Source organism: Panthera uncia (assembly GCF_023721935.1).
Source record: "Panthera uncia isolate 11264 chromosome C1 unlocalized genomic scaffold, Puncia_PCG_1.0 HiC_scaffold_4, whole genome shotgun sequence".
Taxonomy (NCBI): domain Eukaryota; kingdom Metazoa; phylum Chordata; class Mammalia; order Carnivora; family Felidae; genus Panthera; species Panthera uncia.
This window is the reverse complement of record NW_026057585.1, coordinates 7,390,046-7,411,832: the sequence shown is the minus strand read 5'-3', so window position 1 is coordinate 7,411,832 and position 21,787 is coordinate 7,390,046. Positions and strand designations below refer to the sequence as shown.

Sequence of the window (21,787 nt, the reverse complement as noted above, 5' to 3'; positions counted from 1 at the left end):
GAGCATGAGCAGGGAAGGGGCAGAGAAAGAGGGAGACACAGAATCTGAAGCAGACTCCAGGCTCTGAGCTATCAGCACAGAGCCTGACGCAGGGCTCAAACCCATGAACCATGAGATCATGACCTGAGCTGAAGTCGGACGCTCAACCAACTGAGCCACCCAGGCGCCCCCAGTTACATGTTTTTTCTTAAGCCGATTCCTAGGAAGGGGAATAAAATTACCGTGATTGACCAGATTATCAAGATTGATGTGCTGGGCCTGGGAATAGGGCCAAATTCAGTAGAGCCCATGGCCACACTGAAGAATGTGCCTGTTGGAAAGCAAACAACACATTGGGCTTCTGGGTGGGAAATCGAGAGTGTCTGCAAGAGTCTGAAGGATGGCATTCTAAAGAGGACCAGCAATGCTACCTCCTGCCTGTCTGGCAAAAGACCCAGGAAGCAATTAGAATAAGAGAGCCACATTGTGTCTACACAGAGCTAAAAATTCCAGTAGAAGCAAGATTCAATTGATCTGAGTGTTGCACGTAGCCTTAGTCGGGAGGTTGTTATGCTGTGCTAAGAATTTAGTTTTGGTTTGTTGTGCTGCTGGTGTGTACGGGGGATAGGCGTTGCATGCATAACAAGCATTAGCCAAACAGCTTTTCCTTTTCAAGTGTTTTGTTTAATGTTGTGCTATCGTGAAAATGTTTATGAGTCTGCTGCAACTATGCCCCCTCCCAATCCCGAAAAAAAAGAGCACACGGGCACTTTCATGCAAAATCTGCAATAATTTTAGGAGATTCACTGATGCCCTGTCACTCATTCATGAGCTCAAAGTTATAGCCTTACAATATCATTGATTGGTATAGTGAAAAAAAAAAGTGCGATTTTGTGTGAGGAAAAGGAGTGAAACAGAACAGCAGAGTCAGGAAGTCTGATGCACTTTTGTTAGCTGTGTGGCCTTACTTGAAACTTTTTTAAGACCTCAATTTTACCTCTGTAAAATGGATCTACTGGAGTTATTTCAAACACCAAGTGGGTAATGTGTAAGACTGTTTTAAATGAAATAGCACTTTACAAGTGTTGGCTTAAAAACTTAATTGTCGATAAATCCAAATGGCGTGACGGCTCTTACTTCCAAATTGGATTGGCTGAATTCAAAATAGTGCACCCCATGATGTTTCAAGGAGCAAAGTTTCCTTCTCCACAAGCAAGGTCATTTTCAAACTCGTGGATTGAACCCAGTACCCCTTTTCAGCAGCTGGTTTGGAAAGAGGCACCAACAGAAACATCCCCAATGCACTAGGAAGTCCTCACTGCCTACGGGTGAAGTCGGGACATGCCAATCCTGGGAGCGAGAAAGAATGGAACAGCCTTCTAGATGCTCCTTCTCCACCTGTCCCAGGCTAGCAGCCGCCCAGGGAGTCCTTGTTACCCTCACCACTGGCGCTACCCCTGCCCTAGCTTGGTCCCCACTGATAGCACACCCCCAGCCCCTCCCACCCTTTAAGGCAGGAATCCCACGGCTGCTTTTCTCACCATGGTATCTGTCTCCCATTCACCTTTTATTTCCCATCCTTCCTTTCTCTCAGCGTGAGAGGCTCAACTTCCTCTCTTGTTTGTATAACATTCTTCCCCTCCATGCCCAACTGCCTTGGCAGCCTCTCCTGTACCACTGAATGGCAAAATGCCCGTCAGAGTTTTCCCAGGGATCGATCAACGAAGAGTGTATTACAGACAGTGGCAAGCTGTCTGAAGCTCTGAGGTCTGGGGCAAACAGACCTGGTTCCTGCCTCCAGAGAGCATGCAGGCAGGTGCACAGAGCCCTTCTTGCCTCTTCCAGTACAAGTAGAGAGCTGACTGCAGGAATTAGGAGATTTTGCTGGGCAATGAAGAGCATTTGGACTGTACCCACACATGCCAGTAATAAAGCAAAAAAAAAAAAAAAAAAGCAAAGAAAAAAGAAAACAGCAGATATATCAAAGTTATAATGATGCTGCTACCAGTACAGCTAGCCCCTGGAGCCCGGGGCCCATATTCCTCCGATAGGCGCTGGACCCATGCCACCTGCTTCTTAGGTCCAACCGCTCCAATTGGTGGGGCAGCAGTCTATACCCGAGGGGCCCCAGGTCTTGCAGAAGGGGCAGTTTGTCTGCATTCTGTATGCCCTTGGCTTCACAGCTCCATCAGAGCACAGCATACTCCCCTGTGCTTCAACTCTACGGTTGTGACGCTGGGAGAAAGTGGTCAGTTCCCAGGCTCTTCCATGGCCATCAACACCCCAGCCCTGCACTCGTCAAAACAAGATGCCGAGCAAGCAGTGCCCCCCCCCCTTCCCGATTCCCGCTTGCTTCTTATCCCGCAAACTCCCAGCCCCCTGCCACGTGCAGCAACAGAAGTCAGGGAAACTGATGCCAAGAGGGCTTTCAGGATTCCCACCCATCCAGAGGGGGGCTGATGTCTGGAGGTCTGGGGAGAAGGCAGACCAGCCAGACCAGGCAAGGCGCAGGGAGCAGGGCGGCTTGGCAGGTGGCTTCCGTCCTGGCTTCAGCACCAGCGCAGACCAGCGCTTGTGACAAAAATGGCTTATCTCCTCAGCAGGTCTGCTGGGGGCCTCCTTCAGATTCATAGTGCCTTGGGATCAGAGGGAGAAAAAAAGATCAGCTGCAGACGAGCAGCCTTTCCCTCCTTGTCTGAATGCTTCCTGGCTTAATGAACACTGCTGGGACACACTGGCTGTCTGGATTATGGTGACATAGCTGCAAAGATTATTCTTTTAACAGCTGCCCTCACCATCAGAACCATCTCCATGAGCAGGCACTGTCTCTGCAGACTCTGATCTGACATTTCACCCAAGGGCCCCCGGCTTGTCTCTCTCTCTCTCTCTCTCTCTCTCTCTCCCCCCAAGACTTCGTTTTGCCCTAGGTCTGCGATGAGCTGAAAATGTTAATTCCCGCCACCATCTCCCGACTCACAAGGGAGCTTCTGATGATTGGTTTCTCTCTTCCTCTCTACAGACAGAATGATCTTGTTCCGTTTTTGGTCCTTGCGGGGCTGTTACGGAGAGCTTCGTTTTTGCTCATCTCTACCTCGTTTATGTGCTTTTGATTCAACGTGTTGAACAAAAGCATCGCTGCAAATTTATGATGACCCTATTCATTTCTTTTCAGTGTTCCTTCTTTATTTTTTTCGCCTCTCAACTATGAGGACGTGTTCAGATTTTGCTTAGTCCCTGAGGTCTAATCGTGGAGGTGAAAACGCATTGCCTTAGGTGTCGCTAAGCCTCTGTGTGCTCGGATCCAGACCTGCCACTGGCTAGCGGCATGGCACTCAGTTAGCCCCCTTGAGTACTCTTTCCTTTAGCTAGGCAGTGGGAATAAAAGAATCTCTTTTGCCTCTCTTAGAAGGATGTCTTGAGGATAACATGAGGTGACAGGTAAAAAAAGAGAGCGCTAAAAACTAGTGTAAAAATCATATTAATTTTCACGTGTTGGGTGTTACACTATACCGGCCACTAAGCTAAGCTCGTTACCTACTATTATGTATTATTTGGTTTCAACCTCATGACATTGCAATAAGGGGTAGTGTCCTTTCTCTCTGCATTTGCTGCTGAGTACCTTGAGGCTTAAGTAATTGGCCTGAGATCACACAGCAGGTGAAAAGGGAAGAGCCTGGATCTGGACCAAGTCTGTTTGGCACCAGACTGGGGGCTCTTAACCCCTGCACCATCTCGAGACCATCTGAATTGAAGGTGCCATCGTCCCAGATGCTGGTGATGTCTGTAGAACTCTATTCCAAGCAGTCAAGTGATTAGAAGACAGTGAACGTCCCAGCATAATCTACAAGGGGCTATTCATTGAATAGCTGGCTAGAGAGGAGTCCTTTGCCAAAATTTTGCCTGAGTTTCTAGAATCAAAACTCTCACCATTGACCAAGGGGGCAGCATGGTGTGGAGGTAATTAGCATCCTTGTCTCCAATTAAAGAGGCCAAACTATGACTGTGGGCAAGCCAGTCACTCTGGCTCTCTGGCCTTCTACATCCTCACTATGAAGAGGAGGAGTTTGGATGAGAAAACCATTAAGGTCCCTATAAGTCATAATAATAGTAATAGCTAATATTTGGTAAGTGCTTACTATGTGCCAGGCTTTTTCTAAGTGCTATGTTCAGTCTTGTATGATTTTCATAACAACCCTAAGAGGTAGGTGCTCCCTTTTTTGTAAGTGAGGAAACAGGCACAAAGCGGTTTGCCCCAAATCACATCGAGTCAGGGGCAGAGCTGGGCACCTGCCCGCTTAACCACTCCTCTTTCCTTCCTCTGTAATTTCTAGAAATTCTGTTATCTTGGATGGATGGGGAACTTCCTTATGGCTGGCCCAGTTTTTTCTCAACTCTAGATAAAAAAAATAGTGCCTGTTTTTAAACACTCCGTCACACTGCCTAGGACATAGTAGGTGCCCGGCAAATATTTGCTTACCTGACGTTTTTTATCAGAATAAGCCAAAGATAATACACAGCATGAGCCCATGCAGTTCTTATCTTGACAAAACAACCCATAAATAAATGAAGAAATAAATGAATAAATAAATAAATAAATAAATAAGTGTGTGTGTGTGTGTGTGTGTGTGTACACAATCCCAGTTGTAGAAACTTGATTATTGACTTTGGCAATCCTTTCTCCATCTCTCTGTGCCAAGAAAGTTATTAGAATTGAATTGAGAGAGGCAGGGGCACAAGAATGGCCAAGACAAGATGCTGAGTAGTTGAAATTAATGACTTGTGGAGCTGATCTCCTGCCAAGGGCTACACCAGCTCCCAGGAGGAATCCACCACTCTGGCCAGTGGCCCAGCACTGCGGAAGCTGCAGGTCAGGTTTCTGGAGGGGACTCCTAGGTGGTTGGGGACTGACAGGTGTGAGAAGAAGGAGAAGGGCACTCTTCCCATTACCAAGGGCCAGATAGGCCAGCACCTACCAGTCTGAGAACAGTGAGGCTTTGCTAGGCCCTTGTCCACCCCTGGCTGTGGAAAGAGGAGAGGAGGCAGCGAAGGGGATGGAAGAGAACACAGTGTGATTCACAATCCGTCTGTGACAGGAAGACAGAGTGGCTTAATAACCCATAGCCGGATGAATGGAATATTCCTTCTTTCCCCTGGCAGGGCTGGGCCTCTGGTGCCATCACCCATAAAATGGACAGCCACCCAAGGAGCCGTGGAGCTAATTAACAAATATGTCCCCAAGTGTGCCAGAACCCAGTCCACTGGAACTGTAAAGATGGAGAGTGTTTAGACACAAGCTTAATGAGGAAAACACCAGCAGGGCTACTTAGCATCTCCTCCATTCACCTTCTCCTGCTCGGCCAGCTGCCTCCCATCTCCTGTGTTGGCGCCCAGCATCTTCCTTTCTTTTGCGTTTTCCGTCCTTCTCCCACCAACCATGAAGCATGGAAGCCACCAGTTAAAGCTTGTGGCCAAGTTTCTGAGAGTGATTGCACCTTTATAAGCCTCTAAGAAGCTGCTAGCAAGGGTATGGGCTTTTATTAGTTGAGTTGTGTATATATTTGCTTCTCAGTGTACACATTTTCCACAACAGGAATAGTAACGTGTACTGAGCCCCTCTTACATGTCAGGCACTCTTTTAAACACTAAGAGTACTTAGGGAATCTGTGTAATTCAAGAGCGACCGACCTAGCAATACTGTCGTTGGAGGTTCTCCAACAATCCTACATCACAATACAAAGTCCAAAGCTCCGCTCACTTGCCCAGAGTTTTAAATGAGCTTATGGTTCCCAATCAGATAACTAGATCCATACTCTTAGTCACAACTGGATATCCCACTGCTACTGAACATCTAAGGAGAGCTGACTATGTGGAAAATAAATACCAAAACAAACAACAAACAAATGAAGCAGTATGCAGGGAGATGTGAGAACATGGGAGGAGAGGAGAATTAATGTTACATTTATCACGTCTTTACGGAGAGAAGATACTGCATCCAAGAAAAAAGAACAGGGTGAAACAAAAAAGGATCATTCAGAAGCCAAGATGAAATTCTTGGAAATTAAAAACAGCAGAGATGAAAAATTCAACAGTGAATCTCTCAGAAAGTATAGCAAAAAGTCAAAGAGATTTAAAAAATCAGAAAAGAAAGCAAAATTAAAAGACTAGTTCAAGAACTCCAGTCTGTAAATAAGAGGAGTTCCAGAGAGTAAGAGAGAAGAGAACAGAAGGCAGAAAGGAATTAATTCCAAATGAAATTATTTCCCCGATTTTCCAAGAGATTAAAAAAAGACACATGTTTTCAGCTTCAAAGAATACATCAAATGTTGGGTCACCGTGAATGAAAATAGATTCACACTGAGGCATGTCATTGGAAATTTTCCAAAACTTGGAGGAAATAGTGTTTACGAGATTCTAGAGAAATAAGTCACATGTGAGAGTCAGAAATGAGAATGGTTTTGGACTTCTCAAGAGCATCACTGCTCTTGAAATGAAAAAGAAAATGGGGCAATGCATTCCACATTCTGAAAGGAAATGCTCTCTAACCTAGAGTTCCATACCCAGCCAAATTACCAAGAAAAAAAAAAAGCCCAAAGATAGAATAAAGATATTTTCAGACATGCAAAGTCTCAAAAATGTATTTCCCAGGCAGCCTTTCTCGAGAAAGGGAAAGATATAACAGGAACAGAAGTTTCAATACCCTGGAGAGAAGTAAAGGGAATTCTCAGGAGAAGGGAGAGAAAAGATCCCAGGAGGACATTGCACACCAGCCATGGAGGGCAGCAGCCCAGATTGGTACAACACCAGTCAAGAGGCAGGCATGTTGAGGTGCCCAGAGTCACTGTACTGTCTTTCCAACCCATGGACAAAATGCTCAGGTAAGCTTGGCCCATATTCTTTACTATGGGCTGTGCTCTCCTCCTCGCCTGCTCTCTCGCTGAGCTTGTCTGACCCCACAGAAGAACTCTGCAGTGACCCACTCCTAAGAGTTAAAGTAGGTGAGGAACTTAGATGAACTCAGAGGCGGAATCCACAGAGCGGTCCATTTTCCCTGACAATTTCTCTTCCCGTAGGAAGAGGCCACAGAAGCCCATGTGCACAGGAATAGTAAAGGGATCTGCAGACAATATGGGATGCAAAGAGTGTTATAATAACCAACGATATCTGCTAAGCCTACAATTGGTATGAAAGTCTTCAGCAGCTTGAAGTGTGAATAGGAACTCAGCTTTTAGATGTTCACATCCCACTCTCTCCTGAGTTATATTCAGCTGAAGATGCTCTATGCTTGGATTCCAAGGTCACACTCACATATTCAGCCCCTGTTCCCAAAGTAGGCTATTTGTGCAAGCATGGTGGGTCCAGACAGAGAGGCTTCTCTCCACAGGTGCTTACTGTGTGGGAGTCAGCACTCCTGTGTCAACTATCTAGGTCCAAGCACTGAATTCAATGAGTTTCTCTGGGGAGCCTTTGGGCCCTTTCCTGACAGCTAACACCACTTAGAACCATCTCAATAACTGCAAAGATGATAAACATGTCAGGGGCTAGGACTTCTAGGTTCCAAGAGGTTCCTTGACTTCAAGCAATTTGGCCCATTTTCTTGCTACGGGTATTTAAAAGGGCAGGCTTTGTCGCCCAGGGGTTTCTGTCTCTTTGCCTTCTAGGTAATGGATGTCTGTGAGGCTTACCTGGAGGGTATATAGTCCAGCGACTTGAGAGCAAAATCTCACCCCGGGACGATGTGTCATCTCCAGCCAGACAGAAAACAGGTGAATGTAGTAAATGGCAGTTTCTTTTGCTACAGTTTCACCTAAGCTGGCCCCGCCCTGCCCTGCAGGAAATGAAGTCTCAGACTCATTAACTTTCTACTCTGCGTTAGGGCTCTTTGTATCCATATCTTCTTTTAGACTAAATTCTTTGAGGGCAGAAGTCCTAAGTGATGATTCTTTATTTCCCCCATCCCACCCACCCCCAGTGCGTAGGACGTGCCTGACACAGTGACTGCTCACCATATATTTACACAGTGAAAAAAATGAATACATAATTGAATTAATGCTGACTCCCGTGACATCCAAGATACATATGCCATGTTGTTAGGCTAAGGCAGTTCTGCCAGCTCCTGGGAAAAATGAGATCCATAACTGAGTATTAGAATAAAATCTCATGAATCTGGGTGTAAGGTGAGAAAGCCTTTCTTTTTTTTAAGTTCATTTCTTTTGAGAGAGAGCGCGCAAGCAGGGGAAGACCAGAGAGGGAGAGAGAGAATCCCAAGCAGGCTCAGCACTGTCAGCACAGAGCCTGATGCGGGGCTCGCTCTCACAAACTGTGAGATCATGACCTGAGCTGAAATCAAGAGTCGGAAGCTTAACCGAATAAACCACCCAGGCGCCCCGAGAAAGACTTTTTAAATTAGTGACAATTGTACATGATAAAATTACTTATAAAGAAATTCACTTATTTTATATACACAAATTTACCTTAACTCAAACTAGGCCGACTAGGGGTTCTATAACGGAAGTCTTAGAGGATTGAGGAGGGATGTGTTACATAGTCATTGTTAACGGATCGATAGATACGTCCGATGTGTTGAGGTTCTTGAAAGCAGTTGCTTTTTTCAGTGTTTTAAGCGTTCCTCATAGAATCGTGTTTTATTTTAAAATACTGTGGAGCGGAGCACTCCTACGTCGTGAGTGGGGATGTAAGTTGGCCCAAATACCTCGGCAGCATCTGCTAAAGCTGAACGGACGTCTACCCTGTGACCCTACGGTGCCACTCTCAGGTGTGCTGGGGCCCCACCACACACACACAGGAATGTTCATGGCAGCGCTCTTTCCAGGAGTCCCAAACTATAGTAAACCAGTAGCCAAACTGGGATCTATCAACAGATAGAAACACCATGGTGGACAGCTCATATTTACACGATGGAATACTTCCCAGCAACAAAAAAAGAACTTCCTAACCATTGCCCGTCACAAGAAACGTATTGTTGAGAGAAAGCAACTGCATTGCAAAAGGACATACACCACGTGATCCTAGCCGTAGGACCAAGAGGAGGCAAAGGTGCATAACCGCAGAGGTCAGAATGAAAGATTATTTTGCGATGAGGCACCGCCTACATGGGCCACAAGAGAACCTTCTAGCGAGCTGGAAATGTTCTCCAGAGTTGAAGTAGTAGATGCATGGGTGTATACATATGGAAAAATGCATCAAACCATATACTCTTTGTGTTCTTTACTGTATGTAAGTTGTACTTCAATTTTAAAACAATGCTGCAAAACTCAGTTCCCTTAAAAAAAAAAAAAAAAGCACCTCGAATTTCAACAGAGAAGTTTCAGGTGCGGTTCCTTCCTGCCTCCTTTGTTTTTCCGGTAAGCCCTTCTCCTCCCACCTCCTTGGCTTGCTGTCCTTGGTGGGCTTCTTTTCCTCTGCCCGGGGCCATTCTGTGGTGGAGCCCTCCGTGTGCTCCTCTGTTCCTGCTTGGGTCCTCCCTTAGCAAGCTTTCACCTCCACCTGCTGTTGTCCCTGCGTCCTGACATCTCCAGACCCCACCCTTCTGCAGAGCTTGGATCTTGAGATACACAGCCTGCTGGCTATCTCTGTTTGGCTGCCTCATACAAAAATCAAGTACAGTCTATCCAAAACTTACTCGTTATTTTCAGTGTGACATTCTCCCTTTAGCACCCAGCTACCATCCAATGAATGGTACCTCCATCCACTCAAAGAAACCAAGAGGTCATCCCCGACCCTCCTCTTTTCTCCCTTTGCCATGTGCCTCTAGCAGCAAGAGCCATTGGTCCCACCTTTTGAGTAACCTCAGGACTTTGCTGTAGTCCCCAGTTGTGGTCTCCTGGATGTGGGGGGAGTCACCTGACTCATGCGCTTGTTTAGAGTTTCGCCCCCACCAACGCACCCCCTGATCATCTCCCTACAATGAGAAACTGATTATGCCTCATTCCAGCTTCCCTTGCATGACCAGCGCCCCGCGCCTTAGCTTGGACCACCACCCTCAATGCCCGTCTTTGTCTTATGTTCTTTGTCTTACGTTCCAGACTCGCCTCCTGCCCCCTTTATCTCAGGCAGCCTGAGTGAATTCTAGCACTTCTCCAACTGTTTCACACTCCCTGGTCTGCAGAAACCCCTCTCTGCCTGTTTTCATTGCCACGGGGGAGCTCCTGGCTGTCCTTCACATCCTGACTCCTCCAGGTGCAGACGGACCCCCGTTTCCCTGCTCCCGTAACACCCACAGCAGTGGAACTATTGGGCCGTTTTCGCCACTGGCTAAACTCTCAGGAGGCAGGGTGTTTTGTCTTCTCCGTCCTCGGATCCTAAGATCATGGCTCAGAGCTGGTGCTCAACAAATTGGTTGCGTAAATGAGCAAAAGCTCAGTTGTTAGGTACAAAGGCTTTTTTTGCATCAAAGACACACAGCTCAGCAAGTGCATTTCTAGCACCGTCACTGTTTCTATTTCTGAATCTAATTGCTAGTACACAAAACCGTTCAGGGCAGAAACTGCAGTAGGTGAAATGGTCCAGCCGCTCCCTTCCAATGCAAATGTTCTGTGCTCTTGTGAAATTTGCTGCCGTTTCAAAAGGGTGTAGGCCTTTGGAATTTTAAGCAGGAAAGAAAAAATTGCTGTCCAGTGTTCTGCCTGGGAGATTCTCACCCCACTTTCTCCAGGAATGCCTCCTCCTTTCTCTCCCAGCTCAGATGGACAGCACTGAAAAATCACAAATCTGAGAAACCCAGGACGATCCCATGGGCATGGAGATTGCTGCATGGGCCAGAACCCAAGGCCCAAGGGCACAGAGTTCGCCTTCTCTAGACCTTGCCAAACGCTGGCCGTCCTTCCTGGTGGCAAGTTCAGAGGATCACGGCACACCCCCCACAGAGGTCAGCCAACCATGAATTTACCTAAAACTCCTTTTGACGTACTTTTAGGCCTCCACCCAACTCCCCGTTGGATAATGAATTCTGTGGGTTTATTACTTGCTGGCAACAGAATAGCATTTCCTTTCATTTGACCTACAAGTCCCCTTGCTCCAATGTCACCAATCCCTTCCGAAATTCCGATGCTGAGATAGTGTGGGACAAGGACTTGCTGCCCGAGCCCTGTCTGCCCTTTGGGGCGTCGTGGACACTTCGAGCAGCCCCTCCCAGCCTTCAGCTTTCCAGACTGGAGTAAATATATGGTGTCTGGAAGAAGGCCCTGAACACAATAGATATTGAATAATGACGATGGAGCTGAATGATGATAAGGACTGCCTTTAAAAGGGGACTCAAGTTCTTGCCACGAGCCTGAGATGTGAGAAATCACTAATAAATCATCGCCAAACACAGTGTAGAGAGAAAATGAGTGGGTGTGCTTCGGGCCCCCTTGGTCCAGGGCCACGGGCTCATCTGTTCCCCCACCACCGGCTGTTCTGGTTTCCCAGCAAGGAGCCTTCCCTCTGTGCGCGGGCAGCCTGCCTGTGGGAGAGGGCAGGACACTGGGCCAAACCTCTCTGAGGACAGCGTCCTTGCGTCGGACGATTGTGCAAGGGGAAACCTAGTCTGTGCCCGGCTCCTGGTTGACGCTGGGCACTGCTCTAGGAGCTTCGCAGGGGTCACGCGCTTTAGCCCGCAGGCTAATAATCCCAGGAAGGATGTTGGGGTCCCTGTTATACAGGTGAGGAAACTAAGGCTCCAAGAAGCTGGGTAACGTGCCCAGGATGCCAGAAGCAGTGGATCCGGGCTTCAAAACCAGACCTGATAGAGCCCAAATCCCATCCTCTGTTAGTGATACTCCCTTGTCCCCTACCCAGGGGACCGTGTGGCCCCATATGACCCTCCCATCCTATGGAGGCCGGGGTTTTGTTCCTGTTCCAGGCAGCAGGACTGATCCCCTTACTGCCAGTTCCATCCCCCATACACCCCGACGGCCGTAGCCCACCCAGGCCCACAAGGTGCCTCATGAGCTGGCCGGGGGCCCCTCCTTTCCTTTTCCTTGCCTCATCTGCTTGCAGGAAGCAGAGGGGCAAGATGGTAGCAGTGACTCATCGCTAGAAGAATAAATCTGGAGTGGGGGCAGCCCCAGTGGCATGGCTGGATGCTGTGACAATGGAAGAAAGTCCCCTGAGCTTTGGAAGGGCGTTGCCTTTTGCTGCTACACAACAAAGGCAGAGAAAGGACAGCAGCCAGGGGTGGGGGCGACGACGGAGGAGAGCCAGAGTAGGGACTGCACCACTTGCCGGGGTGGAAAGGGAAGTCTCCAGGGGTTGGAGACTTTTCTGTAGCTGTAATTTGAGCCATTTGCAGTGCTGGGCAAATCGCAAGGTTTTGGGCTTTTATTTTTTTTTTTTCTGGTTGTTTTTTTTTTTTTTTTCACTCCTGTTTTTATTTAGCAGGTGGATCTGGCCTTCACACATGATGAGCTTTCTCCACGTCCTCAGCTGGGAATGCACAGGACCCCATGTTTCGATGGTTTAACCTATGAAATGTATGAGGAAGCCCGCCCAGGCAGACGCGGTGAGGCGGCTGTGTTCTGTCCCCAGGTGGGTTCCAGCTTCTGCTAAGTAACAGATAACAGGTGTCACTCTGCTTCTTTTTACCCTTCCCCCCAGGCTCCCTCAGGGCCTGGCCAATGGCTGAGATGGGGCAACGAAGACAAACGGGTGTCGGCGAGGTGCCGGGGAGCTTACCAGACAGACAGCTATCCAGGCAGCTCTCCCGGCGGGTGTTCCCGCACCACTCTTCAGGGGTCACCCTGCCCTCGCGGTGGTGTGGCAGAAGCATAGCCAGGTTCTAGAATGGAGAAAGGAGCCTGAAGCATGGGTAGGCCAGAGGAAGAGGGCGACGGACACCTCAAAGGGCATCATATTCCCTGAGCATCTCATGCTATGGGCTGAATTGTGTTCCTCAGAATCCTTATGTTGAAACCCTAGTCCCCAAGGTAATTTGGAGACAGGGCCTATAAGGAGACAGTTAATGTTACCCGAGGTCCTAAGGGTGGAACCCTGATCTATTAGGATCAGCGTCCTTAGGAGGAAAGACACCAAAGAGCTTGATTCCTCTCTCTCTCTCTGCTCTGTGAGGGCACAACAAGAAGGTGGCCCCATCTGCAAGGTAGGAAGAGAGATCCTACCAGGAACCGAAATGGCCCCAACCCTTCGGTCTTGGACTTCTAGCCGCCAGAACTGTGAGAATTCCCAGTCTGTGGCATTTTGTTAGAGCAGCTGGATTAGACTCATGCAACCACCGAGATGGCAATTGCTGACGGATGAGGCTGACCTTCAGTTTCCCCCCTGCTTCCAGCAATGAAATTTCATCCTAGTCTCAGCAACCATTGTGCCACAATATCACTTTGTGAAAATGATGGCAAAGGTGCCACTTGTGGAGAATCTGCACAGGGGAGGGATTTCTCTGCCTCATGCCCCCACCAGGCCATGCCTCTGGTGAGGCCTGGAAAGCCAGGTCAGGCCCCAGCAGTTTCATGGAAGCCAGCCCCAAGCCTGGTTGCCCCGCTTCGGGGGCACCTAGAACCTTCCAACCATGACTGTAACATCCCAGAGAATGGACTCGAGCCCTGCCTCATCCCACCCCACCCCACTGTCCAGGACAGCACTCGTGCCAGCACGAGGGCCCCCCGGGAGCGTTCCTCCCACAGCCAGAGTCACGGGCCACCCACTTTGCATCCCTCCCTGCAACAATCCTGAAAGATAATGTAGCTCCCAAGGACCCCAAACTTTCCATGTTCCCCACGTCTTAGGGAGCTCGGTGTATGAAAAGGCTGGCTCTACACGCTGGGTGTGATTTATAAGAAGACTCAGCAGAATTCCTTTCACTAGGCCCTTCCTTCTTTTCTATCAAAAATACAAGGCTTTAAAAAACTTGTGTTTTTCCTTGAATTCCTCAATCAAATGTATGCTCTGTGAGATAAAGGAATAGGAAGATTTGAAGCAGGTATTGGAGTTGATCCCACGAGAACAAGCCAGCCTTGGGCCTCGGGAACGGCTGGCTAGAGCCCACGGTAGCCACTGAGAGGGAAAGAGGGAGAGGAGAGAACGGCCGAGGGTGTCACGCACAAGGAAGCCTGGCGCTCGCAGTTGGACAGTGCTAGCGCTCCGACCCCTCGGTCACCCTCTGATGTCATCTGAGCCCATCATGTATCCAGTTCTGGCGGCAACCATGAGCATTTCTGACCACAGGCAGTGTGTGCCAGGAGGCTTTGTCCCATCTGTCCACGCCTGCCCTCTGCCTCTGCTTTTGGCCACCAAGATCGAAAACACGCCCCCGAGCCCTACAGCCCAGGGGCACCAAGCGACCCACACAGATGCATTCCGCTCAAGCTGCCATCACAGAAATGCACTTGTGGTGATCCTTCCTCTGCCTCCATGAGAGTGTTGAGTGACCTGGTTCTGGGAGCCCCTTATTTTCTCCTTGGATCCCAGACACAAATAAGAATAAAGCTTGCTTACATGCCAAGGACGTTTCTGAGCTCTGGTGCCCGCAGAATTTCCTAGGACTGAGAACGCAAGTCTGTCATTATGGTATTTGCAGAACCAGAGACTGTATTTAAGTCTTCAAGAGGATGCTTATTATAACCCCTTTCTTGGGACTCTCATGCCAAAACACTACATGAATAGTCTTTTTCAAGGAAATTTGCCAGGGAAGGCAGCAAGCATCTGATCACATAGGAATAGTTTTGGGTCGATTTCAAGCTGTAGAGTCTAGGGGAGAAGGAAGTTTTCCTGACGGCTGCCCTGGGGAAGGAGAATCCACACGAGGCTGTGTATTGCACAGGCTGCCATTGAGGGACTGCCATCTTCAGAAATTATGACAGGAACAGTGGGCCTTGGAGTTGAGCATGGTTGACAACCTTTCCTGCCACGCGAAGTGGGTATCCACGGAAGACACTGAATCCTGATTGAAAGATTAATGATGGGGAAAACCGGTGCCTCAGGGGATAGATGAGGGTTCTGAGCTCTTCTGGGGGAGAAAGCAGACACTCAAGCCGGACACATTGAACTTCCAAAGGAGTCACGTTGGGGTGGGAGGAACCTTCTCTCCAGTAAAGTTTCTATTTTTTTTTTTTAATGTTTATTTATTTTTGAAAGAGGCAGAGACAGAATGCGAGTGGGTTAGGGGCAGAGAGAGAGGGAGACACAGAATCGGAAGCAGGCTCCAGGCTCTGAGCTGTCAGCACAGAGCCGGATGCAGGGCTCGAACTCACCAGCCGTGAGATCCTGAGCCGAAGTCGGAAGCTCGACCGACTGAGCTACCCAGGCGCCCCGAAAGGTTCTATTTTTAAAGACTAATTCCAAACCCATTTCCATTGCTCAGTGGTCAAAAGCCATTTTACCATTTTGAATTTCTCTTTGTTTTAAAAACTCATAATGTCATTAGAGAAAGTGCATCCTACATCATTAATATCACTATGATACATTAGCACATTAAAAAATCCAAAACATTGTATCTTTTCTTTTTATCCGCTATTACTTTGCCTGTGGGGAGGAAAGGAAGTGCCATGCACAAAGTCATGCTCTAGGAAGATTGATCTGGAAGTGGTAGAGATACGGAGTCAGGGAGGTGGCTCATTTCTTCCTTTCTTCAGTAAACATTTATTCAGCACTTGCCATGTGTCAGGTGTATAAAACTGGTTTCTTCCCTCCATGTCATTTTAGGTCCCCCAAGAAGCAGACTCCAAAACAGAATACAATGTGCAAGAAATGTACTGGGGGACACGCCTATGGAAGATGCAGGAGGGAGGAGCGGGGGCCAGTGGGGAGAGTCCTCAGATGGTGACACAAGTCTGACATCTGTGAAAAGAGAGTGGGAGGAAGAGTAGCGGACTTCAAGGCAGTTGGCAGAAAGTCTTGACTGGGCCAACAGAGGGCCTCCCAAGCCGAGGCTGCCCATTGGAGGAGTCCATATGGGGCAGGAATGGACCGCTGCAATACCCGGAGTGTGCTGGTTGGTTGAAGGCAGACTGGCAGAGATCTGAACGCCATGGTGGGATCCAAAAGGCAGCAACTGGAGGCTGTCTACATTTCCCACAGTAGGTCCCTTTGAAAGAGATCTGGGGTGGAGCATGTCCACGGCCTACATGGCCTTCCAGAAGCTCTTGATTTCGACCTATAAACATATGCATCACAACACTACTCCAAGCCTGCGGACTAGCCTTGGGGGTTTGGTGCCCATCCCATGCTCAGTCGGCTGCAGCCTGGGTTGTGGATAGGCCCCCAGGATAGGGCACAGCTGCTTAGACAAGGGAGGGTTGTGTGTGCAGGTAGGCACTGCCCACAGGCCCAGTACAGCGGGGAGATGGCCAGACACAGTCATGTGCAAGACGCAGTGGCAAGAAGGAGGGAATTAACTAACTTCTTGTGAAGGGAAGGCCAGGGAAAGTTTCGGCATGAACAGATATAGCCGTTGGGTTTAAGAACGTGGCTGGAGTTTATCGCACACGCCGGAGGAGATGCGGTAGAATCAGACTCATTGCAGACCCGGATTCCTATCCTGGCCCTGACACTATTTGCTGTATGACCTTGGGTCAGGCTCTGCCATTCTTTTTTGTTTGTTTTTAATTTATTTTGAGAAAGAGAGAGAGAGAGAGAGAGAGAGAGAGAGAGAGAATCCCAAGCAGGCTCCATGCTGCCAGCACAGAGCCCGATGCAGGGCTCGATCTCACCGACCGTGAGATCATGACCTGAGCCAGAATCAAGAGTCAAGTGCTTAACCGATGAGGTACACAGACACCCCGGCCTCTTTGCTTCTTTTAAGCTGCAGTTTCTTCATCTGTAAAATGGACATCATGCTAGTATCTGTTTTACAGAATTGTTATGATGACACATAAGTATTCATGAGCAGAGTGCCTTGGCCTAGGGTGCGTCATCAGTAAATGGCAGCAGTTAGTATTCTTGCCTTTAATATTTCCGACATCCCAGACAGTGGAAACAGCCTGTCCACAGGTCAGACAGGACACAGGGCAGCCAGTCCAGGGAGCTGCTGGTGGTTCTTTGTGGCTGGATCACCGGGCACAAGCGAAAATGTGCTAGAAACCAGGCCTCATCAGATGCAAAGCCTTAGGTGCTGTGTAAGATATTTCAGATTTCACACTAGGTTATGAGATGCTATTAAAGGATGTTATGTAGGGAGGCAGAGGATCAGATTTGCATTTTAAAAGTTTCCCTCTGGCAGCAGGGCATCCAGCGGGGTAGAGGGAGAAGGGACTGGAACGGGGAGATGGGTAAGAAGGTTTTTGCACGAACCCAAGCAAAAGATCAGAGGACCCACAAAAGGGAGAAGAGAAGCAGATTTGAAAGATATTTGGGAAGAAGTGACAGGTGACTGAAACCAGGTAGGTGCATGGGTGAGGGAGGCATCTTGGGTGACAGGGACGCCTGGTTGTTTGGTTTGGATGACTTGGTGGTTGGAGGTACAACGCACCCATAGCAACTAGAGGGCAGGACCAAGGTGGGGGCGGAGACAAGGCCGTTGAGTCTGGGCGCGTTGCATCTCTGGCGCCTGTTGGACACCCCGGTGGGCCATTCTCGCAGACAGTTGGATGGACGGACCTGGGGTCCATGAGTGGTCTGGAGGCACTTGGAGGTTGGCGGCACAGTCCAGGTGGGGGTCTGAATGAGAACAACAGCGGGAAGAGTAAAGAAGAAGGTCAGTGCAAGGACAGTCACAGGGCCTGCGTGATTCACATGGGCATCTCGTTGGTAACCGCCACATGATTGAATGTGGGAATATGCTGCCTCCTAAAGCCCCTAGAATCCACAAAGATCCTGAAAGAATAAACAACCATCTGGATTGAAAGAGTGACGTCAGCTCGGCCTGAATAATTAAAAAGGATTCCTATAGTTAATCAGGCTGGAGGGACACAGATAAAAGCAGCTGCAGAGTTAACGGGAGACCTTGTTTCTCCAAAGCCACGCAGTGGCTGTAAAATGAGTGACCAATGGTGTCCCAGAGCCGCCTCGCTATTCCATCCAGTACCGAGGGCACCCAATTGCCAGGCCACCCTCACCTCGTGACTGCACCCCAGCCCACCACTTCCGCTGATTCCACCCCAGAAAGCAACCCATCCACGACAGGTCCAGGTTCCCCTGTGGCCCTCCCGGGACGCTTCAGGGTCACCACCCTTCTGGATGATGCTCCCCTCCTCCCTCTTGGCCACCTGCTGCTCTAGAGTGAAACAAACCCATGAATCTGACTGTGTGTTCTGTGGCTGATTTCGGATGACAATATGCTCCCCAGCAGGATCGGTGGGGATCATAGAACCCCTGCTTGGAATGAAGCATAAGGGGACCAACGACTTTAATCGGAAATCTGCAGTGGGAGCAGGCCTGACCTCACCTGGCTGCACTTGTCGGCCGGCCCGCGCTCAGAGAACTGCTTCTCGTCCGGGCCGCACCTCAACAGGGACACGGGCAAATGGGGCCACATTCCAGGGAGAATGATGGTGTGCTCAGATAACTCAAAGTAAGTCACATGAGGAATGCTTGTCAGAACCGGAGGGAACACAGTCTTTGAAGGGAAAATGCAAGAAAACTGTCTTCTGTTATGTAAGAGGCCATAATATTGAACAGGGATTAACAGGCCTGGGAGGATAGAGCAGGACCTGTGATTCTGTCCTGGGCAGGACCCAGGCCCAGGCAGATTCACATTCAGTGGAAGGAGAATCTCAGTCATGGTCACAGTGGACTGCTCTAGGCTGTGTGTGTGCCTTGTCACAGGGGGTGTTTAAAAAGAGGCTGCACGTTGCCTTGGCCAGGCTGTGTGGTGCCCAGGAATCTCAGCCTATAGGGACTTTGGGCTTGATGAGCTTTAAGACGCCCCCTGTTCATCATCTGTGTCCCAAAACCAGATCCCTACCTGGGCTGGATGGGCCTCCTCATGCCATCAATGCCTACAGCTCCCTTCTCAGAGAAGCGAGAGGCGGCGGGGTGGGGGCACTCGAGGGTCATGGAGCCAGCCCAAAGCCCTCTGCTAAGGGACGTGCCTTCATCAGAAGCATGCGACCGTGGCCATCTGTCTGTGGCGACCTGAACCAGCTGTGGGCAAGTACCATTGCAGGAAAGCTCTAGAAAAACAGGAATTTGAACTGGGGGCCATAAGGAGAGGGGTGAGAGGTTCAGGGACAGAAAGAGAAACGGAGAGTAGGCTGGTAGGCAGGTCCGTGGAGGTAGCAGGGGGCCTGACGCAGCAGAAGTCGTGGGGCGGCAGAGGGTGACAGGTGTTCTAGCCGCAGCACGGGGGGGCGGGGGGAGGTGGCCTCCATGATGTTGTGCCATGGAGGAGACATGGGCAGAGGGTATGCTAGTACTCTGTGGTTCCGGCTGTTGTGCCCCCTGTGGCCTTGGTGGAGCCTTGCATACCACTTGAGTCCCCACGGGAGCCCGGTTGTCTTTACAGCCACGCCCACGCATAGAAATAAGGCTCATAATCGAAGCCAACTGAGTGAGATCCTGTTTCTTGAAACTCAAGTCATTTAAGAGAAATTCTAAGGAGGCAAGACAGCGACCTCTTGGGTTTTGAAAAGAGTTCATGCAGTGGTCCTGCTGGCGACAGGCTGGTCCTCGGTACCAGACCTGGGGCGTGCAAATCCCCATATGGCTAGATGGTCTTCTCCCCTCAGACCCGTCACCCACTCCCTACATCCTACCCTGTGGGAGCCAACAGTCCCCACCTTTCTTGTACATCAGCTTCTCTCCTGTCACAGAAACAGGGAACTGTGGGTTGGGAATGCAGTGCCCCAGGTGGCCAGAATACTAGATGCTTCGGCCAGAAGGAGTTTGAGCATGGATAGAAGGCAGCCTCCCTCTGCAAAAGTGAGAGGGTATCTGAGGTGAGAAAACAGCCTCTGAATCCTCTAATCAATCATGACCTGTTCTCTAAATACTTGCTGCAAGAGCCAACAGCCCAGGACGCCTGAGGCTGCACAGGGAGCCCGGTGACCTCTCTCCTTTGGCCAAATCACCTCTGTCTGTAAGACGACTGCAGCGTCATCATGAAGGTTCATTAAAGTATTACCGATGAAGTCTTTTTCGACTCCTACCCTTCAAGGAAGAGGGATCACTGCCCCTTTGTTACCGTAGCAAAACACTGGACAGATGTGCCCTACAGAGCCCTGCAGTAAGTCCTAGTCACCCACGGCCACTTGCATTCTGATGGCTCATTGCCCATGTTTCCACTATTCTTATTCTTTGAATGTTATTTTTTTAACTTATTTTTGAGAGCGAGGGAGAGAGAGTGTGAGTGGTGGGGAGAGGGGTTGCCAGAGAGAGAGAGGGAGACACAGCATCTGAAGCAGGCTCCAGGGTCTGAGCTGTCAGCACAGAACCCTACATGGGGCTCGAACCCATGAACCAAGAGTTCATGGCCTGAGCCAAAGTCAGACACTTAACCGACTGAGCCACCCAGGCGCCCCTGAATGTTAATTTTTCTTAACAAGTCATTTCCTTTGAGGGGAAGAGGACTCATCTTTTTTTCTGTATCCCCAACACTTACTTAGCCCAGTGCCTGGCATAGGATGGGGCTTAATAAATGTCTGATGAATGAATGACCTTCAGATAGAATAACCACATTTAAACTCCATAAACTGCTCAATCTAACCTACGCTCATCCCAAATGTCTCTTTCTGCATCTTTCCCCACCCCTCTCACAGCAAATATGCATCCACTTTGAAACACTATATATATTTATACGCTTGCTGAGTTCCTTGGCTCTTGTCCACTTCAACACCCAGCTCCTGGGGACATGGCCACGTCACCGTGCTCTCTTATTAAGGCTTCAGAGGATGTGGTTGAGAAGGGGGGGGGTCCTCGACTTCTGAGTTTTGTTAGGACATAAATTATAACAAATGTAAAACATAAGCCCATTAAGTCATGTCCAACCAAACAGAGAGGGGGGATGTTGGTACTAAGGCGTGATCTGTAAGAGCGATGATTATAAAACCATGTTCTATGTACCATGAGACCAGCCTGAGTCTCTGTCCCACCACGTATTGTCAGTGTGATCACGGTCCGGTGTCTGCAGTGGCCTCATCTATGCAAGCAGGCACTTAGCATAGACCTACCAAAGCATAAGTTTCAAATAAATGTTGGCCGCTATTGACTGTGACTTTCCATCAGGTTATAGACACAGGACTCAAAGAGATCTTAAACATCATCAAGGTTTTGGGCTCTTCAGCACCCGGTCAAAGGTGCTTTGAGAATGAGTCAGGGTCGCAGTGAGGAACGGAGAGGAGGCACTCTGACTTCAGCTGGAATTGCTCTGCGTGCTTCTGCTTGATTGAGCTTTTATGGAGATTTCAAGGGAAAGGAAGAGGAAGAGCCTCCACTGCCAAAATTAATCCAAACTGCAGACTGGCACCAGAATCTCCTCTTCCACATCCTGGCCAAGTGATGGTCCTGCCTCTTCTTTTTTTTTTTTTTTTTTTAATTTTTTTAACATTTATTTATTTTTGAGACAGAGAGAGACAGAGCATGAACGGGGGAGGGTCAGAGAGAGGGAGACACAGAATCCGAAACAAGCTCCAGGCTCCAAGCTGTTACCACAGGGCCCGACGCGGGGCTTGAACTCACCAACCGTGAGATCATGACCTGAGCCGAAGTCGGACGCTTAACCGACTGAGCCACCCAGGCGCCCCAGTCCTGCCTTTTCTTAAACACTTAAATTCTCTCTGTGAGGCCCCAAACTAGTTTGCTTCGCAATGTTTGTACTCTTTAGAATATTCAGGACCTCAAACAAATGGCTAACAAAGTTTTATTGCCTTGTAGAAGTCCCGCCAGACCTACTTGAATGAAAAGAGCACTGTGCAAACTTAAT

At 49.1% G+C, this 21,787-nt stretch overlaps 1 long non-coding RNA gene across 1 annotated transcript in view; it reads left to right on the top strand.

Annotated features, from left to right (window-relative positions):
- LOC125913295 (uncharacterized) overlaps nucleotides 1-14,977 on the top strand; it is a 32,015-nt gene extending 17,038 nt beyond the window's left edge. Inside the window, exons 4-5 of the long non-coding RNA XR_007454969.1 lie at nucleotides 10,677-10,864; nucleotides 12,355-14,977. This is a non-coding gene — a long non-coding RNA (uncharacterized LOC125913295). The remainder of the gene's footprint in view (nucleotides 1-10,676; nucleotides 10,865-12,354) is intronic.
- The last annotated feature ends 6,810 nt before the right edge of the window (nucleotides 14,978-21,787 follow it).